Raw genomic sequence first — 21,895 nt, forward strand, 5'->3', positions numbered from 1 at the left:
GGGTATTAGGTTCGGGTTGGTCAAACATCTAATAAGTGTCCAACCTAGTCTTAATAACTTGCCAAGAAGTTCTCTAGGGGGTATCACTTCCTATGAGGTCCTTTTTGGGACAAGAATGTTAGTCCCGGACCTTGATTGTCACACATCAGTGGTGGAAACAAAGAAATTTGATATCAAAGATCATTTAGCTGTTCTACAGGACTTAAATGAACTAAGATTGAAACAAAGCAACATATTCCTGAAGCCAACCACCACTGAGGAAAAACCGACCATCCCAGCAAGGCCTGTCTAGATCCCAAAACTTGGTGATCTAGTCAGAGAAAATATGGCGGACAAGAAGGAATTTGGGCCTTCTTACAGACAACCAGTACATTCCCTAGCAATCCACGTATCAAGAACAGTTTTACTGCCGCCCCTTGCTGGTAAAAAGGATAACAGGTGTGTTAGACCTGGCACCTTGGCGTGAGTCTCCCTTCCACTTTTTGCTGATGTGCCTCAGATGTTTTGCTGGTGTTCGATGCTCGGGGCACTGCGCCAAGGCCAATCCGTGCCGCAGGGCAAGTGCTCCCAATATAAAGTGTATCCGTAATTGATTTTTATGATTGGCTTATTTGGTTTACTGTCAGTCCCCAGTAACGTGCACGAGGAGTGCCGGGGCTTGTAGTTACAAATGCTGCTGGTGGGCCTGCAGCACTGGTTGCGCCACCCGCAGAAGTGGCCTCGTAAAATGTGTCTCGGGTCCACCATTGCAGACCCTGCATACGGTCTGGTACTGTCACGCTGACTGTACAAGTGCACACACTTGCCAGTCCCTAAACCTTCCCTACCCTTCATATCAGTCACCCCTATGGTAGGCCTACGGGCAGAGTGCAATATAAGTCTAAGGTAGGACAAGCCATGATGTGTGTGGCATGTCCTAGTAGTGAATTACCGCCCTTTTCGTTCTTCACTATTGAAGGGCTGCCTGTTCTCTTAGGCCAAGGTGAGCTGCCGGAATTATTACACGCTATAGTCCCGGCAGGCTCAGGGAACACGGTGGCACATCGAGTTTAGTATGCCTGAACTCAGAATAATAAAAATACTTCCTTTAGCAAGGTTTATTTTAATATCCTGTGTTTGCAAATGCTACTTTTAGAAAGTTAGCATTTGCTCGCCTAACTATTTCAGCCCGCCTCTGCCAGGATTTGTATCTGCTGTCTGGGTTTGTGTGAGTGACAGGGCTGGGGAATTCCCGGGGACAGTCGGAGTTACCAGGTGGTGAATAGGGTACTTACACCAGGATGGGTGGGCGGAGTAGTCCTTGACTCTGAGTAGGGTTGTGCTCCACCACCACAATGCTGGCTCCACCTCTTGCGGAGTGTCTGATGTCCCTGCCCTGCACCCTGAAAGAAGACGGCAGCTTCTTGTCAACAGAGTGCTCCAAAACTGGACCCTTTTGTCTTGGCTCAGGCCCCCTGGCCGGCCAAGACAAAAGAAACTGAGTATAAATATAGGAGCCCTGCTCCTAGCAAATCAGATCCTGTTTTGACCACGACAAACCTCTGCCTGACTAGAAGGACCAAGAGAAGCTGAAGGAAGGAAACCGGTCTCTGCCCTGAAGGACTGGCCTGCAGTGGTGCCTTGCTGAGAACGGAGAGGAAAAGACCAGAGAGGACTTTGTAGACTTGTGCCTGAAACAATCTCCAAGGGCTTGATCACGAGCTTGCCCCCTGAACGGAACCCCAGGACCATTGGGTTCTATTCTGCCTGTGCCCGTTTGCTGTTGGGCCTTTAGTTCTTATTCCCTCGCCGGAGTTGTCACTCGGGTGCCTTTGCCCCTCCTAAGGTCATGACAGCTCGGAGCCTGGTCGCCCCGCCGCAGAGAGCCCCGCTCAAGCTTGAGTCGCTCTCCGCTCCAGTGCCGGGCTGCCCGCTCTCCTGTCACCTCGCCTGCTACGGAGCGCATTGTGCGCCTCTCATCTTCTCCCGCCGGAATCTGCACGGAGCGCATCTGATAGCCTCGGGCGGTCCGTACGTCATAACGTACCCGACTGTCTCGCTTTGCCCTCCTGCATACCAAGGCTCGTGCCGCACCTCAAGAAAGGCCTTCCGTACAGTGGTACCGGAGGCCCGGTGCTGCACCCATCTGCCTGAGAACGCGATGCCCCCACAGATCCACAGGTACGATCTAGCGTGCTAAGAAGTAGTACGCCCGCAAGCCTGAACGGCGCCTCGCCCCGTGACCTGCATCAGACCCCGGATCGCCACAACCCTCCACGCCGTCCAGCTCACCCGCCTCGCACCTCGAGGGGGCTACGAGCCGGACAGATCCTTTGGAGAACCGTTGGCCTTGTCCCGGGACTGCCCTTACCAGTAGCCGCGCCTGAAACGCCACGGACACTCAACGCAAGGTACACTTGAACTCTATCCCGAGTTCACATCGGATCCAGGGTCCGCAACGTTTGTTTTCCCTGTCATCGAACCTTTCTAACCAAGAACACTTAAAGAACAATTGCCTATTTAAATCTGGTGGCCCTCAATCGCTAAACGTTATATGGTCTTGTGATAATTCTGCATATGAAGTATTTTTACATAAAGTCTATGTATTTTTTATACAACCTTACGACTGGTGTCCATTTGTGGTGGGTCAGTGGGTTTACTGTATGTGATCATAAATGCTTAACTAACTATCGCCCTGAGGATTAGCCTTGTCTGCTCGCACCACGCAACCTAGAGGGTGAGCAGGGGTTATTCTTATGGAGTAGTTCCCGTGCCTTGACTAGAGGAGAAGGTCCCTGCTTGTCACACGTGTATACCTGTGCCAACCAGAGACCTCCGATTCTAACAAGGTGTGTGTCCATCGACCTGATTAAACAACACTATGTGGCCGATAATAAGCAGTAGGCCAGTGGACTCCGACCAAGTAGCAGACACCCTGCTCTAGCTACAATCCAAGAGGTTCAAACTGAGAGACTCATCACCTTTGAGGAATCTGCAGTGCAAAAAGAAGGACTAAGCAACAAAGCTTTGGAACTTGTACCTCTTGAGACCCAAATAACAGTTCATCAAGATACACCTGTGTTCAACGAAGTAGCACCTGTCTACAATGAAGTAACACGTGATCAAGTGGTTCCAGCGATTTCAGTGAATCCTGATGCAATCCCAACAATTGACAGAACTGCCTCTGGCTATTTCATTAACTTTGATTCGTTTTCTGAGGATCCCAGTGAACCTGAAACAACACCAGCAAAAAGAACTTTCAAAGAACAAGTGGATGACCTTTTTCATCACCTAGAAAAGACTTATCTGGTTTCACCATGGATTGAACTTTGGATTGTGTTGGGAATATTTTTTCTTCTACTTTGTTGACTCTGGTAATAACCCTGGGTATGCTAATAAATGGAAGATATGTTAAAATGGACACAGCAAGTAAGAACGTCAACTTATTCCTGAAGCCACACAAATCATCCCATCGTTAACAAAGAGACTTGTCATCAGTGAACATCACAGCCGTTCCTATACCTGGGGGTTTAGCCTGGGACAAAACAGAATATGACATTTTTGGCCCGTCGGAGCTGCTAAAGATTCTACGCTTATTCAAGATTTCATTAAGTGACTTTGGTTCATCAAATACCTTTTCTGATGATTGGGATTTCGAGACTATTAATAATATGATGTCAGACCTAGAAATGTCTGCAGTATTTACAAATCATGAATATTTAGAAGGTTCATCAGACTATGAACAAATGTATTGTTATAATCACTATGGTCATCATTTCTTGCACAAATCTGCAAATCCTAGAAATGTATTAATGTATAAACAATGGGAACATTGTCCTACGCCACCAAAGAGTAGCTCACAAACTTGCTCATAAGTTTCCATACTTTTCAGGGTTCAAAGTATCCAATCCAGAATCATTTCCTTTTAAAAATGTACACAAAATGGGACTGAAATATATGTTAACGAATACCATACAGATTTATTCTGCAGCCTTTTATGCCCAACTGTCTAAACTAGGTTTCGACTTTTGGAAAGACAACATTGAGAGAAAAACTGTCTGGGGTAGAAAAGATTGGCAGGTACAGGGTGTAGAAGCTATGTTCAGAGCCTGTATCACCCTTGAGCAAATTATGTTTTTGAATGACACTGTCCAGCAGATGTCTTGCCTTGGGTTAGCCGAGATCAAAGACATGAACAATCCGTCCATACCTACACCTACACTTGATAATGATAACACTTTAGAGAGGAGGTCGACGTACATACTATTTTGCATCACAACAGAACAGATCCAGATTGGAATAAATGGTTGATCTGGCCCACAGACACAAACAACTGTCAAGATAGATTCCTGAACAAAATAAAGGATTTCACATTCAATAGGCCAGACCCAAGATATGTTCAAAGACAGCAACCTGGATTAGTAACAACATACAGTGTAGAAAAGCTGTGACTTGATTGGCTACAAAGAACTACACTTAAGGATGTAAAGCAACACTTATCTTTACTTAAGTTTGGTGCTGATCTTAGGGAATTCTTGCTAGTACCAAGAAAACCGCGTCAAAAACGTTTTATGTATTCTGGTATCTATGCTACGTATAATAAAGCATAGAAGATTAAGCAAGCAGAGACTGCAGAACGAATACGAGAAATTGATCGTATTAATTTAGAGAAAACTCTCTCTGAGGTTGACAATGGGTTAACGATTCTGTCATCCAGGATATATTCATTGGACAGAATAGTGTCTTCTGCCATAGACATCATGGAACAGGACTTGGTCATGCTGCAACATGGTCAGTCGCAACTACGTTCTATCATGTTGCTGGGCAGGACGTTGAAAAACCTTCATTCAGGCTAAGTGCCTTGGCGTTTAATCAATACTACGTCACTGTTTTCAGAATTCAATCTCACTGATAAACAGATCAAATTGGTACAAAGGGGAGCAGGCTATACGGTGCTGAGCATTGAAAAACTGGTAAGATTGCCATTTGCGGTAGCAGAGAAACCAGCTACTGAATGGATTATACATGGAAAAATCACTCTGCCTGTTACAATTTTCCATTTTCAATATTGCCTTAAACACATACCAGCAGGCTCATATGAAAGGTTGGGTAAAGAATACATCAAGACATACTGGGAATTACCATACACACACAGATGTTGGAGTGGGGGACGTGAAGTGTTTCTTAGCGGTTCAAACTGTGAAAACGCACTAAGCGGGTCTCTCCTTTGTCAGGGTTTTAACTTACACGGGGCCTGCGATGTTTCCTCTAACAATCTATTCTGCCACCTGCAAGGTTCACCAGCTGCGGTGATTGATACAATTTTTGGACAAGTTTCAAATGGAAGTTACCTCATGTTTGAACGATCACAGCTGCTGTGGCATGTTGCCAGGAATACCATATCTAGTAACTGTATCATCCAGGGTTACTTGCTGTATGCAAGTATTGTTTTCAAAAACCAAGTTAGTCAGGGAGTCGCCACTTTGGCCTTCACTGAACATCTCTTCTATACGAATTGATACTCTAAGCAGAATGAAAGCCATTCTTTTGCAAAAACCTGTGCCACTGACCTTGGCCACAGAGACGTATGACCTACAAGTCGCAAGGAACTTCTGCCGAGATACATGCCCTCTTAACTACAAACTGCCCTGTACATTTCTCAGAAATGTTAAGTCGTATCTTAAACATGTCTGATATGAGCAGTATTGTAAGTGTATTTAAGACCGTATTTTCTGGACTGTTAGCATCTTTTCAAGCAGTCCTAGGAATATTTCCAAACTTTGTGCACTCTGTGTTTGGCAGACTGCCCATCTTTTTGGGACTCGTTGCGGGGATACTATTTTTGCTCCTACTGCTACGATATGGCAAGCCAAATCACCAGCGACACCCAGTTCTTCATGGAGACAACTCTACTGGAGATGAAGTGTCCTGAGCACATTGTCCAAATTTTGGAACTACCTTGTCTATGAGAATTAAATACCACATGGTTTCTGTCATTCAGACCAATTTGGCAAGATTGCATCTTACCTGTTCTACGCTGCCTGCTATGCGGAGAAGAATGAGTGTTAGACACATGTTTCACCCTCCCATCAGTCCTGCCAACAGATGTTTATACTTTGCTTGAACAGGTAACGGCCCATGCTCTGTGTTGTCCCCAGCGGCTACCAATTCTGAAGACGACATTCATTGAGATCTCACAGACGTTAATTGCAACTGCTGAGGTCCGAGAGGAAACAGGCACGCAGATACCATCCTTTACGAACATTGCTTATGCGACCAATGCTGACGGCGATGCTTCTCATCTATGTGTGGTTAATCTTCTAAATGAGATAATCCAACTTTCACCTCAAATGGTAGACGACTTTTTGTGAACAGACATAGAAGATTTCATGTTTTCTCCGAGCCCTAACACTGACTTTTGAGGTTGTCACATAGTGTTCTGAGAGACTTTGAATTTAACCTTCATTTTTCAAACCAAGGTACTAACTTTGGAGCTCTTTTTCCTATGATTAATTATTTTTTTCCAAATTTGTATTTTTCTTTTTTAGCACAAAGAATCTGCTTACAGTAGACCTATTCATAGAGAACAAGAATTCTTTGAATACTTCCAGAGACAATATTTGACCTTGTCCACATACAAACAGTTTTATGTAATCTGACATGAAATGGTTTCGACCTCTTTTCTTCTGTATTTAACTAGCCATTTCATAAATGTATATCTTCATGATTCATTTAGTTAGCATTTAAATGTCAAATGAATATGCTTCTAATGAAACATTGCTTTAAATGCGTAAGGCACCAATGTATCTTTTATGTGTACAACCAATTCTAATGCATTATTTATGTATTTTGGGTGGGTTTTTAACACATCATGTTTAGATATGTTTAACATGCTTAGAACTTAGTAATGTCGTACATAAGAAAGTGGAGTTGGTATTGTGTTCGATTTTAGATTCCGTATGCATTTCCTGATACATGCCCTTATATAGGTATATTTTACTTTGCCCTTATATAGGCATAGATATCCAGTCCTTATTTAGGCATAGTCCATGCTACCCAAATACAGGCATGGCTAATTCCATCCGTTCATCTACGTCACAACGAGTTCTAGGAAAACCAGACTCTTGAACTGTTAGTGACTTCCCCTTGCTTGGATATTGATTTCTCCAAGAACTCCATTATTATGCATGAACATCTATCCCTTAGGGGTTAATTCATAATGTTCATATGCCCGACTTTACGTCAATACTGGCATTCCTACAACACCTTCAAGGTACAAATATACCTTCACTTGCTATGGCAAAGCACCGTGCAGTTCGGTGCAGTTCAACTACCTACTTGCACGACGCAGCTCACTACAGCAAGTGCCGAAGGAAGCCAACTCTCCAGCTGACGCACTGATCAGAAGCTGTCATCCTCCTGCAGAGAAATCCAGCCCCAGTATTTCTGACTCCCCTTGCGGGGTGTTGGGAAATCGATTTCCGAGTCAGAGATACCAACCTCTCATTCTAAGGGATGGAGCTGATTAGAACCTAGAGAAACCTTTGGCAATTCTTGGCAGAACTAAACCTATGCTAAAGATAAACACCTACTTATTTCCTCGTATTAGTCCTAGATTAGGTACACTGGGGTAGGCGTATTTTAGAAGCACCAGTTGAGTATTTTAGCCTGTGTTATTTATGTATGTATTTCTATATGACATAGCAAGAGACAATGCTATTACAGTATTATTTTATATTACTGTTTACGCTGTACACATTATACTTCGCATTCTGTCTAACGATTGTAGCAGTTCACCACTCTTGCATGAGAAAGAAGACTGTTCAATAAATCTTTTTATTGAAACGCCCGTCTCTCTATCTCTGTTCAACTTTGTTGAAACGAAGCATGCACGATTGACTGGGTGAAATAGTTATCTGTTGTTTCAACGACTCTGAAGATACTGTTTCGGTTTTAGGGGAAACAAAGTTGTCATGTTTATGCGGTTGTCAGAAAACATCACTTCTTGTTTATTCGAGAAAGTTTCTAGTTTAATATACTTGATAGAGACATACTGACCTCAGTCCTATGTCAAATCTATAGTGTATATTATTCCAATGCACAGAGCCTTTTCGGAATATAGGAACTACACTACAGCACTTTCTAAATGGAAAGCTATAGGTAAATATGCAGCAGTTTTGCAATATTTGATATGCATTTGGATAGAATATCGATCTTTGTGTTGTATTCATTGTTTTATTTTTCACAGTGTTCTCTATTGACTTATCAATGGAGTGATGAATGCAGGGAGCTTGACAATAACACCAAACCTCTTTCTGAGGGATTTACTTGTCCCCATCCCCTCTTATCTGATAATTGAAGAAAACAGAATAGACTTAAAAAAATATTTTAGCGAGGAGCTTTCCAGTTACATGCTTCTACCACTGTGTTTACTGCAATATATATATACAATATATATGGGTCTTTTGTTGTTGGTTTCTAATCCAGTTTATCACACTCTCCATGTGTCACTATGTGTATGCCAATAGTCGATATACCAGTGATTAAGAAACTAGGTATGGCAATTGCTAATATATACTGTGCCCCATTTTACTTTCTTTTTGGCAGAACAAATGCAACAACTGCTTGAAGCTATCTAATTTGCATAAATGATTCTCATAATTTGATTGCATGCACTGTAGTTTAGACAAGTACACTTCTCTACAACTAGTCATTGATAAGTTATATGTGAGGGCATCATAGAAAATATATTAGGAGGCAAACAATTGATGAAGTGATGGCACACTTGTCAGAACGTACAATTCTAGGTTTATGAACACAGTTCACTTATGTTACCAAGGAAGTATTCATCAGACAGTTCAGTTGTCAGCATTTACTGGCACTGCCATTGAAATATAAAATGTTCAAGCAAGACCGTGGATCACCACAACCTATGTGACGCACAGCTGCTGACAATAATGTTGAGGAAAAGTGTTGTACTGATCGGCATCATTTGTACAGGGACTCCATTGCTTTTTCATTGCCATCTCGTGTCAAACCCTTCCACACGACCCACCTGGTCGTTTCTGCTGATGCCTGAGGAAAAACTAACTAATGCAACAACAGCCATCTTGCAGCCTGCATTTCTGCCCAGGAACTGTCGCACACTCAAACCTCCTGTTCTTTGCAGTTCAACTGAAAGCCACGAGACACTCATACCCTGAGTAAATGATTTCTTTTCCATCTCCTGCTCCCAGCCTGGTAAACATCCTTGACATCGTGATCAGGTTATCTGGACAATGGTCTGACTGCTGGGCCTTGATCAGGGTGATTAAACAATGACTTGAAAGACCGGGCTTTGATCACGGTGATTGAACAATGACCTGAAAGACTGAGCCTTGATCAAGCAAAGTGAACAATGATTTGTGTAACAAGCCTTGACCAGGTCACCATCTACAAACGTCATCTGCATCTGGTTATCAACTGCAAACACTGCCCTGATTGAAAAATGAACTAACAGCCAAAAGACTGGAATGAAAAAGTATAAAAGGCTTGTAAGCTGCGGAGTAAAGTAGCAGCCTCCTCTGTCTTGTTTCTGACGAGCTTGGGACTCTGTTCTATAGCTCGGGCTATTTGAATGAATCTGGGTTCCTCCTGCAGACGAAGGCTCCTGTGTCTCCTTTTACTACGTATGGAGGGTATGGAAGACTTTGGCGATTCCCCCGCCACCGAGACCCAGTAAGTGGGTTATTCTAGTTCTTCAAATGGTGCCCGAACAGGAACTCCACGAGCACGAAGGTCAGGCCCGGTAGATGTGAGAGGGTGCACGGAGAGACTCCGACGTAGGTACCCTACCTGAGGGATTCTTGCAATCCGGTAAGCCGAACAACTCACCCACTGTTCCTCCCCACCCGGTCTGAGCCACTTGACCTCGTTCTCGCTGGAGTCCCCTAACACATAATTTCTGGAGCAGGACATAGCCCTACGTCTGCAGAAGAGAATTACCCCTGTAAGGTAAGGGTGGACTGATCACCCACCATGTCTGTATGATTCTGTTATTGACTTTCGCAAAAGCGAAACTGTTATTGACTTTTGCCAAAGTCAAGCAAGCGAGGTGAGTTTTTAAAAACCCGCTGGTGTCTGTTCTGTATAGTTCTGCTGTTATTGACTTTTGCAAAAGCCAAGCAAGTAAGGTGATTTTTAAAAACACGCTGGTGTCTGTTAACCTTTTTTTTTAAGCATGCCAGTCAGTAGTAAGGTCAAGAGATTATGTTGTTGTATGTGTACGCAGGACTCCCAGCTGGGGGCGGCCTGCCCGCTTCCTCCAGAAGGGACCCCTGGCCATACGATGTATGTTAAACATGGCCCTTCTGCAATAATGTTTTCCTCATTCTGGGTAAAATATATGAAACAAAGTAATGCAGAATTAAAGAGGTCACTTTATGGCTCCTTTAATTCCCAAGTTCTCGCCAACTTAGAGGAACAATTAATGAAAAGAAAAACGCGCCCGTCTATGTTTGAATCTGTCCAATTTTGGAGGAAAGAGATAGAGCAGAGAGCTAGAAAGTTTACAAAATAAAATGACAAAGTCAGTAGAAATAGCCTATAGGGAGCATGGGTCCCAGGTACAAAAATGTTATCCAGCTCGTGAGAAGAAAGGAAAGGGCCATATGGAAGGGGGAGAAGATGGTGATTCCTTGCTTGATACCATGCTAGAAAGCCCTCTGCATATGCCCCAATGTACCCTGCCCTGATGCCTCACACCCCTCATGTCCCGCCGCAACAGCCCACTCCTGCTCCCACTGCCCTTCTTACTGTTCTCCCTGTCACACCAACCCTCCCGATTTTTCCTATGACACAGACCACGCCCTCTAACCCCGTCCTTGCTGCGGGAATGACAGAAAGTCTACATCTGCCCAACACCTGCGGTTTTACCCCTACATGCCCTTTTCCTACTTCCCCGTGGTCTACAGTTAAGCAAGATTTATATAAATTGTTGAATTCCCCCTGACTGGCCTCCTTGCGCTCTGCAGTCAGCTATTCGTTCCTTCGATAAAATGACCTACAGAGGCAACAGTGTGAATGTTGGATAAATAACGGGAATATTTATGCCTTTAAAGAAATATGATCCACCTTTTCCCAGTGGACGATTATGGAACAGACAACCTGGGCTGAATACATGTGTACCCTGGTCATGCAAAGATTTGAGAATGCGCTTATGCAGATAACCACCGGATTAATGGACCTTAGGTCGCAAATAAAAAGAGGCGATGTTCAGTGAGAGAGGATGTTTGGCGCTATGTCTGCTTTAATGGCTTACCATGATATGACCGCTTTTCCCAACACTTCTCTAGAAAAAGCTATGCCAATGAGAGAGGCGGCCCCTGTCTTTGTTAACGCACTTACCGATGCCCAAAATAATGGCAGAGGGGCTGTTGAGGCTTTGGGTTCATGTTCCTTGGAAAAGGTCAGAAGTAATGCAGTTAAAAGGACAATTACCAGATCCCCAGAACAATCCGACTGCCTTTTACAGAGAATTAGGTCAGATTATCTCTGCAGGTACTCTCGTTCTTGAGGATATAGATTTACTTTTTGGCACAGATGTCCCCACTGAAATTTGGGACAAAATTCGACATACTGACCATGAAGCGGCGTTGGGAGGTAAATGGGCTGACCTAAAGGCTATGGAAGAAGCAAGGGTAGGAGGGACTAAACCAGAAGCTGCCATCCTGACTTTGCCCAGTAAAATAATAACGTTTATGAAAACACTTTTGCCGGAAACTGTCATTAACTGGGATAAAATAAACGCCTGTAGGCAGCAAAAAGATGAGAATGTGGCTGACTTCTTTACCCGTTTTGAGACAGAATACAAGGGACATAGTGGTTTGGATCCCCGGACCCCAGGTTCTGGCCCAGTGTTTGTCGATAAGTTTGTCAGCAATTTGCTTCCTAAGATCTCCGCCAGGCTTAAGAAAGCTGAAAGTACGTGGTCTGCCCATACTATGACCGGTATCTTGGCTATGGCACAATATCACAAGAATAGGGAGAATGAGGATAGAGACAAGGAAAGTAAGAAGGTTAGGTATCTTAAGACTAAGGCACTTCTGCAGCAGGCTTACCCTTCCCGAGGTCCCTATGCCCGCGGGAATTTCAGACCTCAACCCCAACTCCTTCCGAGGGTTCGCCAGTCTACCCCGTCTAGCCCTCAACATATGGGAGCCCTCCAAACAGATCAGTGTGCTTATTGTAAGGGGTACGGCCTTGGATAGATGAGTGTCCTGTGTTAGCTGAAAACATCCGAACAGGGAAGACTCGGCCTCGCGCTCCCAGGGAGGGAAGGCTGACAAGGGACCATGGCCCGCCCCATCTACAGGATAAAGAACGTAGGCCCAGGGATGACACCCCTATCCTGCAGCGCCCGGCCAATCGGTTTGATGGGTATGAAGCAACACGCACTTATTACAATGAGAATTATGGTGAAGTTGATGAGACAGAGTCCTACCAAGCATAGGACAGCCAGGAAAGGGGTATTACCAGAGTGCAAATTCCAGTGGATCAAAGGGGCCTGTATGTTCAAATGTCAGTTGTGGGGAACAATCAGAATTTCCTTTTGGATACTGGGGCCACCAGGTCTTCTATTGCACGTCTGTCAGTTCCGGAGGCACCACTTTCTGGCAAAATGAATGTCTCCGTGGGTTTTGCAGGAACACCTGTGACGAGCTCTGTCTCTGAACCCCTTCCTCTCAATTTTGGCCCTGCACTCCCTTGGTCCTTACTACAGGTTGCAGTGAAAACTTGTTAGGCATGGATTTACTGAAAGCTCTGTATGTGACCATAACATGTAGACCCCAAGGTGTATCCCGAACAATATCTCCCACGACAGCTTTCTATATGTACCTGTCTGGTCCCCTCCCACCAGAATTGCAGTCCTCCCTCTGGGCATCATCAGACACTGATGTAGGGTGTCTCAACATATCCCCTCATGTGGTACGCATCCATCCAGGTGCACTTCTTCCCCATCTCCAGCAGTATCGACTGCCCGCGGAAGGAGAAATGGCCCTTTTAACAATAATATCTGAATTAACGGACAAGGGCGTAGTGGAGGAGACACGTGGCAATATCTTATTCCCGTTCTTAAAAAGACCAATGGAGATGCTCTCTCCCCTAAAATATACAGATTTGTGATTGACCTGAGAGCCCTTAACAAAATAACAATCTCTCAATATCCTGTTGTCCTTGACATTACAGCCCTCTTAACGATGGTCCCTTCTGACGGCACGCACTTTTCTGTCATAGACCTGCAGAATACTTTTTTCGGCATTCCTATACATCCTGACAGCAGACATTTTTGGGGTTTCTCCCTTGGTGGGCGGAGCTTTAGATTCTGCCGTGCCCCTCAAGGTTTCACCGAGAGCCCCAGTGTCTATAGTCAAGCCCTAAAAAGTCAGCTAGATTCCTTAGAACTCCCTGATAATTCCACACTATTACAATATGTAGATGACCTCCTCATTGCTGCAAATTCTGCCCCAGCATGTAAAGAAGCTACTCTCTGTTTCTTACGCCACCTTGCCCTCCATAATCACAAAGTCTGTTTGAAAAAGCTTCAGTTTTGTCAAGAGAAGGTGACCTATTTAGGTCATCTCCTCTCGAAGGAGGGAAGGCAGCTCACCGCTGATCGTGTAGCCATTATCAACGCTATGATGGCCCCACGAACACAAAAGCAGGTGCGAGCCTTCATAGGCCTAACCTTTATACTGTAGACAGTGGATTTCCAATTTTTCGGCCATGGTCACACCTCTTCTGGTCCTCACCTCTAAAGACATATCAGTAAGCATGTGAATTTTTGTTAAATCCGCATTCCGTGAAACACTCAAATTTTTGTTTAAAAAATATGTTTCGCGTAGTAGAATCAGTTGATATACTTAACTTTACATGCTTAAAAGCATATAACCATGTCACAAAAATGATTTTTGGAAATGATAAACATCAGCCAATGAGAAAGGTGATGATTTTGGGGTCCCCTCTAACCTAGGGGGAGGACCAAGCAGATGCCTTGAGCACAAAGAACATATCATTCTGAACAATTCAGTGGTGGTCCCATTCTCTTAGAACCACCGCAAGCACAGTTATGGGCAAAACTACAACTAAAAGCCCCTGCAAAGCATTATGGCATAGGATTAGCATCATTATTAGCATTCATGAAAGGGTTTCAATGTTTTTGAATTTTACTCATCAGGGACATCTTGGGACGACGAGGTGAACTGCAGCTTGATGTATACTATTTCAAATGCTATTGCATTTGCCTCATCAGGGACATCTAGGGACGACGAGGTGAACTGCAGCTTGATGTATAATATTTTAAATGCTATTGCATTTGCCTCATCAGGGACATCTAGGGACGACGAGGTGAACTGCAGCTTGATGTATAATATTTTAAATGCTATTGCATTTGCCTCATCAGGGACATCCAGGGACGACGAGGTGAACTGCAGCTTGATGTATAATATTTTAAATGCTATTGCATTTGCCTCATCAGGGACATCTAGGGACGACAAGGTGAACTTCAGCTTGATGTATAATATTTTAAATGCTATTGCATTTTCCTCATCAGGGAAATCTGGGGACGAGGAGGTGAACTGCAGCTCTTTGTAGAATTATTTGGATACTATAATATTCACTTCCCACTGCTAATCTCGTCCCATAATGCTTTGCAGGGGCTTTTAATTGGGATTGTATTTGTGCCCATAACTGTGCTTGTGGTAGTCCTAAGAGGATGGGACCACCACCGATTTGAATCGTTCAGCAAGATGTGCTCTTTGTTTTGAAGGCATCTTCTTGGTTCTCCCCCTAGGTTAGGGAGGATCTCAAAATCATCACCTCTCTCACTGCTTGCTAGAAGTTAATTTTACTTTTGTGAAATGACTTTATGCATTTTAGCATGTAGAAATATTTGTTATTTTACCTTGAATATATAAGATTTCTGTTTTAATAATTGGAAATCTGACGGAACGAAATATGCCTATTTGCGGGTTTATTACACCAAGTTCGTGAAATCCGCGAACTACTATTTCGCCAATTCCGCCCACCCTTACATATCAGACAGTTCCTTTCCTTGGACTAGAGAGCATGCGCAGGCCTTCCAAGATTTAAAAAAGGCTCTGTGTACTGCTCCAGTCCTCGGTACTCCTGCTTATAACAAACAATGTTTACTTTTTGTACATGAGACAGACGGCTGTGCATGTGCTGTTTTGACTCAGATGTTCGGAGGTCACCATGGGCCATGTGCCTATTTTTCAGCCACCTTAGATCCTGTTGCAAGGGCTCTCCCAGGATGCCTACGGGCGACCGCTGCGGCCATCCCTCATGGTCCGTCAGAGTGCGTGGATCATCATGAACTTCCCACTGACTCTGATGGTCCCCCATTCTGTATATACCCTCCTTAATAACACCAAGACACAGTACCTCACTAGCGCAAGACTCACAGGTTATGAACTGACACTCTTTGCCAGCCACATTAACATCAAAAGATACACTGTACTAAACCCCGCCACATTACTTACACTGGCTACATAGGATGCACGCTTAGACCCACATGACTGCATATTAAGGACAGAGGAAGAGACGAAGGGACGGGTTGACTTACAGGATACCCAAATTGCAGGATCAGAAGGTACACTGTATGTGGACGGATCATGTCTCAGAGGGTCATATGGTAACACCTCAGCCGCCTACGCCCTCATGATATTAGGGCGAGTAAGTAGTAGAAACAGCTCAGATTCCGCAGTGCTCTGCTCAAGTAACAGAATTAGTGGCCCTCACTAGAGCTTGTGAGTTAAGCAAAGGGATGACGGTAAATATTTATACTGACAGCCAATATTCCTTCGGGGTGTTCTACAACTTCTGGAGGTTGTGGAAAGAAAGGAATTTCCTTACTTCCCATGGGACCAAAATTAAACATGCCCCCTAATTCACCGACTGTTAGACTCCCTGACACTCCCCAGAAACGTGGCCATTATAAAATGTAAGACCCACAAAAAAGTGACAGATGATGTTGGGAAAGGCAATGCCCTGACTGATCAGATGGCCAGACAAACAGCTCTTAGAAAAAGGGAAGGAATGTATGTAGGAGGTCCCGCTAGGTGGGTGGCAGACGAGGGCATGGTTGAAAACACAGTACAGAGTGTGATTGATATTCAGTCCCATACTACTCCTGAGGAACTAAGGTTGTGAAAGGAGCTATTAGCAAAGGAGGGAATTGATGGTTGTTGGGTTCGTTCGACAATGGAAAGACAATGGATGTCACCTGACAGTCACGTGCTACCAGTAGTTACGATGGCCCATGGTGCTGCTCACATCAGTGCAAAAGGGATATGTAAACTGTTGGAACCTACATGGTACAACTTTAACATACCAGCAGATGCTGACAAATTGGTTAAAACGTGCATGATTTGCCTAATGTATAACCCAGGAAAAGGCACAGTTACTCCTAAGAGAAGATTATCTACTCCTACTTTCCCTTTTGAAGTCCTCCAAATGGATTACATTCAGATGAACCAATGTAACAATTAGAACTATGTCCTAGTGGTGGTCTGTACATTCAGCCGATGGGTGGAGGCCTGCCCAGTCAAAGACTGCACCGCTATCACTACCGCCAAAGTACTGTTAAAAGAGTACCTCCCACGATTCGGTTTGCCCCGCTTGGTCTGGAGTGACAATGGGACACACTTTACAGCCCAAATTATGGAACATGTCTGTACAGCATTGGGTATAAAACAAAAATTTCATGCAGCTAACCACCCCCAGTCAGCAGGTCTAGTGGAGGTGTGCAATGGCATCCTAAAAACTAAAATGGCCAAAATAGTAGCAGAGACAGGTGTCACTTGGGTTGATGCTCTGCCCTTAGCCCTACTGTCCATAAGAACAACGGCCCACACCAGGAAAGGGCTATCTCCCTATGAAATTGTGTTCGGGAGACCTGCCAATGTATGGGGTGTCTCACGATCTAAGAAACTGTCTGATGTCGAATACCCTGTATTAACGGATTATCTGTAGAGTCTGACTAATACCTTTCGTACTCTTTATCACCAGGTGCATGAGGCCATACCTGACAAAAGTGAGGGCCCAGGACACGTTATCCAACCTGGTGACTGGGTCCTAATCTGGAATTTTCAATGAACTAAGAGCCTCGAGCACGCTGGACACATCCCCGTCAGGTGTTGCTAGCCACCCGCTCCGCCGTGAAAGTAGAAGATCGGAAGAATTGGGTGCATTTATCGCACTGCAGGTGTGTGCCTCTGCCCCTCCCCTATGATCAGTGGGTGAGGGAAGGACTAGGAGACTCAGAAACAGAAACAGTCCCAACGTTTGTCCCATTCAGTGATGCCAGACTGCATTCTACATCTAAGGAAGCAGAGAGTGACAGCATACTGAAAGGAAGGGTGGAACCCTCCCTTAACTCTGCTCAACACCAAGAACAATTGTTTCCCGACCATACTGTCCCTACTTCCGACCGATACAACTTGCGCCCCGATGGAAGGCTTGCCCTTGACTTCGCCAAGTACCTATAGGCTGTAAGGCTGTGAGTAGTGCTGGTGTGTCAGACTAAGGTAAGCCATAAGGGCCCTTGGCACCTGCGCCCAGTGAAGCAACCACCAATCACAGACAGCCACTAGAGGTCCCTGGCTTAGCACAATGGCCGCCGTCCAAAACACCAGAATCCAGAAACAAAATGTCAGCCTCCAACATATTAAATGCTTCATGGTCACTGTGGTGATGCTGTTTGTCTCCCTCATCCTGTCTATCCTTGGTTGGCTGTTACTGATCTACCATCCTGTTACCTCACCAACTCCCACCCCGACTCCTGCAGAACACCAGTATTACACGTTACCAGCCAACGAGTTACCCCGCCGTGCAGAATTCTTCAACAACACCTCCATCCAAATGTTGCATCATCACCAGCTGATCATGAATACTTCCAACTGCTGGGTGTGTGGACTGATGCCGCATTCCATGATACACCCTGTCCCATTCTTTTCCTACCCCTTTTTCCATCTCTGGGTCTTGTCTTGCATGGTGGATGTTGATGCAGGAGGCCTACACTGTCAATGGTACTGCCAATTCCGCCCATGGAACATTTCGGGATGACTTCTGGCGGAACAGATCCGGCCATGCCAATGCTCCTTTTTGCCCGACCAGCTCATCCACAACACTACTATCACCAGATTAACGCGGTGAGATGGTAGTATTCAACTCAACTAATCGACGAACATTATCCAGATTCCCCACAAGAAGGATACTGCCTGATGAACGAGACACTGTGAATGTCATAAATGTGCAAAGCCGTGTCTGCATTCAAGGCCCAGGGACTAAGAAAGTTGGTACCAGTACGTGTGATATCACAAAAACTTTAAACTCTACATCTCCTCCGAAGCTGATGGCATCCCCCAACACCTATTTCATCTGTGGCACTGCCGCCTACACTTGGCTCCCCCGTAACTGGTCTGGTACCTGCTATCTGGCCTTCCACCTTCTACCAACGTATTCCACCCATGGAGGTTACCACCTGTCAATGAAGGGCGCTCTGCGCCGCTCACGTAGGGGCGTCATATCTGCCGAGGATACAGCAGGCCAGGAAACCGGGGACTTCTTTAAAGGTTTCCTTCCTTTCTGAGGCCCCATGGCCAACAGTCGGGCTGTACAAGGACTGACCAAGGTCCTTGAAGTCACCATCACAGTAACAGCTGGTGCCCTCTCCAACATCACTGCAGAGCTGCAGGCGGACCGCCTCATAATGCTTCAGTACAGAATGGTCTTAGATATCATCCTTGCAGATCGTGGTGGTGTGTGTAAATTGATCGACTCCAGCTGCTGCGTGTACATCTCAGACAACGCACCTACAGTGTACGATGCCATCCAACGTCTGCATCACCTTTCTTCCAAAATTCATCTGGATGAAGGCAACTGGCCCCTCACAGGCTGGATCTGGGGCCTCCTTTCCCAGTGGGGGTGGAAGATCCTCATCTTCCTTGCCTTGTCCTGGTCTCCTTCTGTTTGTGCTTTCAGTGTCTGCCAGTGCTCTGTACAATGTGTGTCCAGACCATCAAGCCTCCAGTCTCTAACATTCACAACACCAATATGATGATTATGCTCCAACAAGAAACCAATGGCCTTATGAACATTGACATTTCTTTAAGTATTTGCCACTCAATGGCAAAAGAAGGGTCTGAGGAAAAGTGTTCTTCTGATCGGTATCATTTGTACCGGGACTCCATTGCTTTTTCATTGCCATCTCGTGTCAAACACTTCCACACGACCCACCTGGTAGTTTCTGCTGATGCCTGAGGAAAAACTAACTAACACAACAACAGCCATCTTGCAGCCTGCATATCTGCCCAGGAACTGTTGCACACCCAGCCCCCCTGTTCTTTGCAGTTCAACTTGTTTTCCATCTCCTGCTCCGAGCCTGGTAAACATCCTTGACACCGTGATCAGGTTATCTTGACAATGGTCTGACTGCTGGGCCTTGATCAGGGTGATTAAACAATGACTTGAAAGACCGGGCTTTGGTCAAGGTGATTGAACAATGACCTCAAAGACTGAGCCTTGATCAAGCCAAGTGAACAATGATTTGTGTACCAAGCCTTGACCAGGTCACCATCTACAAACGTTGTCTGCATCTGGTTATCAACTGCAAACACTGCCCTGATTGAACAATGAGCTAACAGCCAAAAGACTGAAATGAAAAAGTATAAAAGGCTTGTAAGCTGCGGAGTAAAGCAGCAGCCTCCTCTGTCTTGTTTCTGACAAGCTTAGGACTCTGTTCCATAGCCCGGGTGTTGTAATCTATACTTGGTTTGCCCCGCCCTCCCGCTCCCCTGCTCCCCTTGGTACGTGCCAGCCTGGCATGCACAAACATTCCACAGCTGACTCCAGCTGACTGGAAACTGTGATGGTGTTAAGACTGAATAAAGAAGACTCCTGTTATTTACCTGTATGTTTCTTCATTGTAACACTGGCGACGCAAAACCGTGTGGGACGGTAAACCATCACCCCAACAAGTACTACAGTTACAGCCATTACTTCATTTAATCTACTGAGTAGCAGAAATTCATCCTACCTGGATGAAGCATCTGAAGTATTCGTAAGGCATTCTTTTAAGGACATCCTCAGATTACGTCTTCCTATGAGCCTCCGGTTGGAAGCACAAATGAGGAGGTGAGAATTTACTCCTGAGTGAAGGAATGCCGGCGCTGTTGTGTGCAAGCTGAGCAGGCCAGATGGAGGCGAATAGTATGTGTGACCTCGTCTGAGCTTTCCCGTAGGAGTGCGGAGCCGTCAGGGAACAGAAGTAGTTGCCTGTCAAAAGCACTGTGGTGGAATTGTCAGCACTGAGCCACGAGTGTCTGGGTGTGCTGCAGGGCACTGTCTTCCCCTTCACGTTAGGAGTGCGGACTGAGGTGTTGCCATCAGGAGTGCTGTGGAAGTGTTATCGAGCGCAGAGCCACGAGCGCGGAAGAATCATCAAGCGCCGTCGTTTGGGTGAAGCGGGGTCTGTCAAGAGCACTGTGGAAGAATTATCAAGCGCTGTAGGGGTTTTGCCAAGGCTTGCTGCGCTTTGGAATTGACTACTCATCAACTTGAGGGAAGCGGCTAAGCGCAGTGTCAGTTGGCGCCCTGCCCGAAAGGGAACCGGTGATCTGTCCCTGCCATCTCTCCGCGGTGGTGACTCCACGCCTGAGGAAGGTTCGCTCTTTCCCCCTTGGAAATACTGGAAAGCGGGGGAGCCTTAGCGAGTCTCCGCAATCTGTAAGCATAGAAGGACACGTTAAGCGTAGTTGTTCTCCGTGTGAGGCACTCTGCCCAAGATTGTCTGTCAGGCAGCCTTCCGCCTCAGGTCGTCATCGTCGACGGCTATTAGACGCGTTGAGGGGGCGGTCTTCGAGGAAGTGCTCGACCTCATTAACCCTTTCCTCACCGCCTATCCTTTAGCCTGTCCCCATTCTTCCACTGACAGGCACATCATAAAGTTATTTCCATGGTTTTTCCTGTTTGGTGTGATCATACGCTTTGAGAAAAAGCGATTCGAGCTGAGTCACTATTGATGACTTCACGGTTGCTAGTTTATATCACGCTGACAAGCACAGCTGATAGTCCCTCGTGTTCCTCATGCTTGTCACCTTCCTACATGCTGACAAGCACAGCTGACTCAGTTATATAGTTTTTGGGATCTATTGAACATTTTCTTACCTGTTTCCCTGTATTGCTGGCATGCTCCCATATTAGGACTATCACTGCTGGTTATGGACATTTAGATACTGTTAACTCTTTTCACAGCTGTCTCCATTTAAGCCCTACCTTGTGTTGTCCACTCAGTCACTGTGTACATTACAAATATTTCACAACCACCCCCATTCCTCAACAAGGTTGGAGAACCACAAATACCATGGAAACAATGGTTTGGGCTATTGGAGTCCTATCTTATAGCAATAGGTGGTGAAAAATGTTTGTCATTACGAAAACTACATACATTACTCCATAACCTGGGTATTGAAGGGCGCAAAACATATGATAACATATCAACAGAGGCAGAGGAGGACAGTGATGATGATGAGAATGTGTACCTAGCAGCGGTTAACAGATTAGAAAAGCATTTTGGTAAAACTATAAATGTGGTGTTGGAAAGGCACAAGTTCTTTTCACGTGTACAAGGGAAGAACGAGAAAGTGAAAACGTATATCGCAGCCCTGAAAGGTCTGGCAAATACATGTGAGTTTGGGACCCTGCAAGACTCACTTATTAGGGACCAGTTGGTAAGGTGCACTAACAGCACTAAAATACAGGAAAGGCTCCTAGTGGCTAAACCCAACCTTAAACAAGCCATGGATATAGCGGTGGGGATTGAGCATACTGCTGATTGTATGGTAGCAATGAAAGGGGA

Source organism: Lissotriton helveticus, chromosome 10 (genome assembly GCF_964261635.1).
Source record: "Lissotriton helveticus chromosome 10, aLisHel1.1, whole genome shotgun sequence".
In the NCBI taxonomy this organism is placed as follows: Eukaryota; Metazoa; Chordata; class Amphibia; order Caudata; family Salamandridae; genus Lissotriton; species Lissotriton helveticus.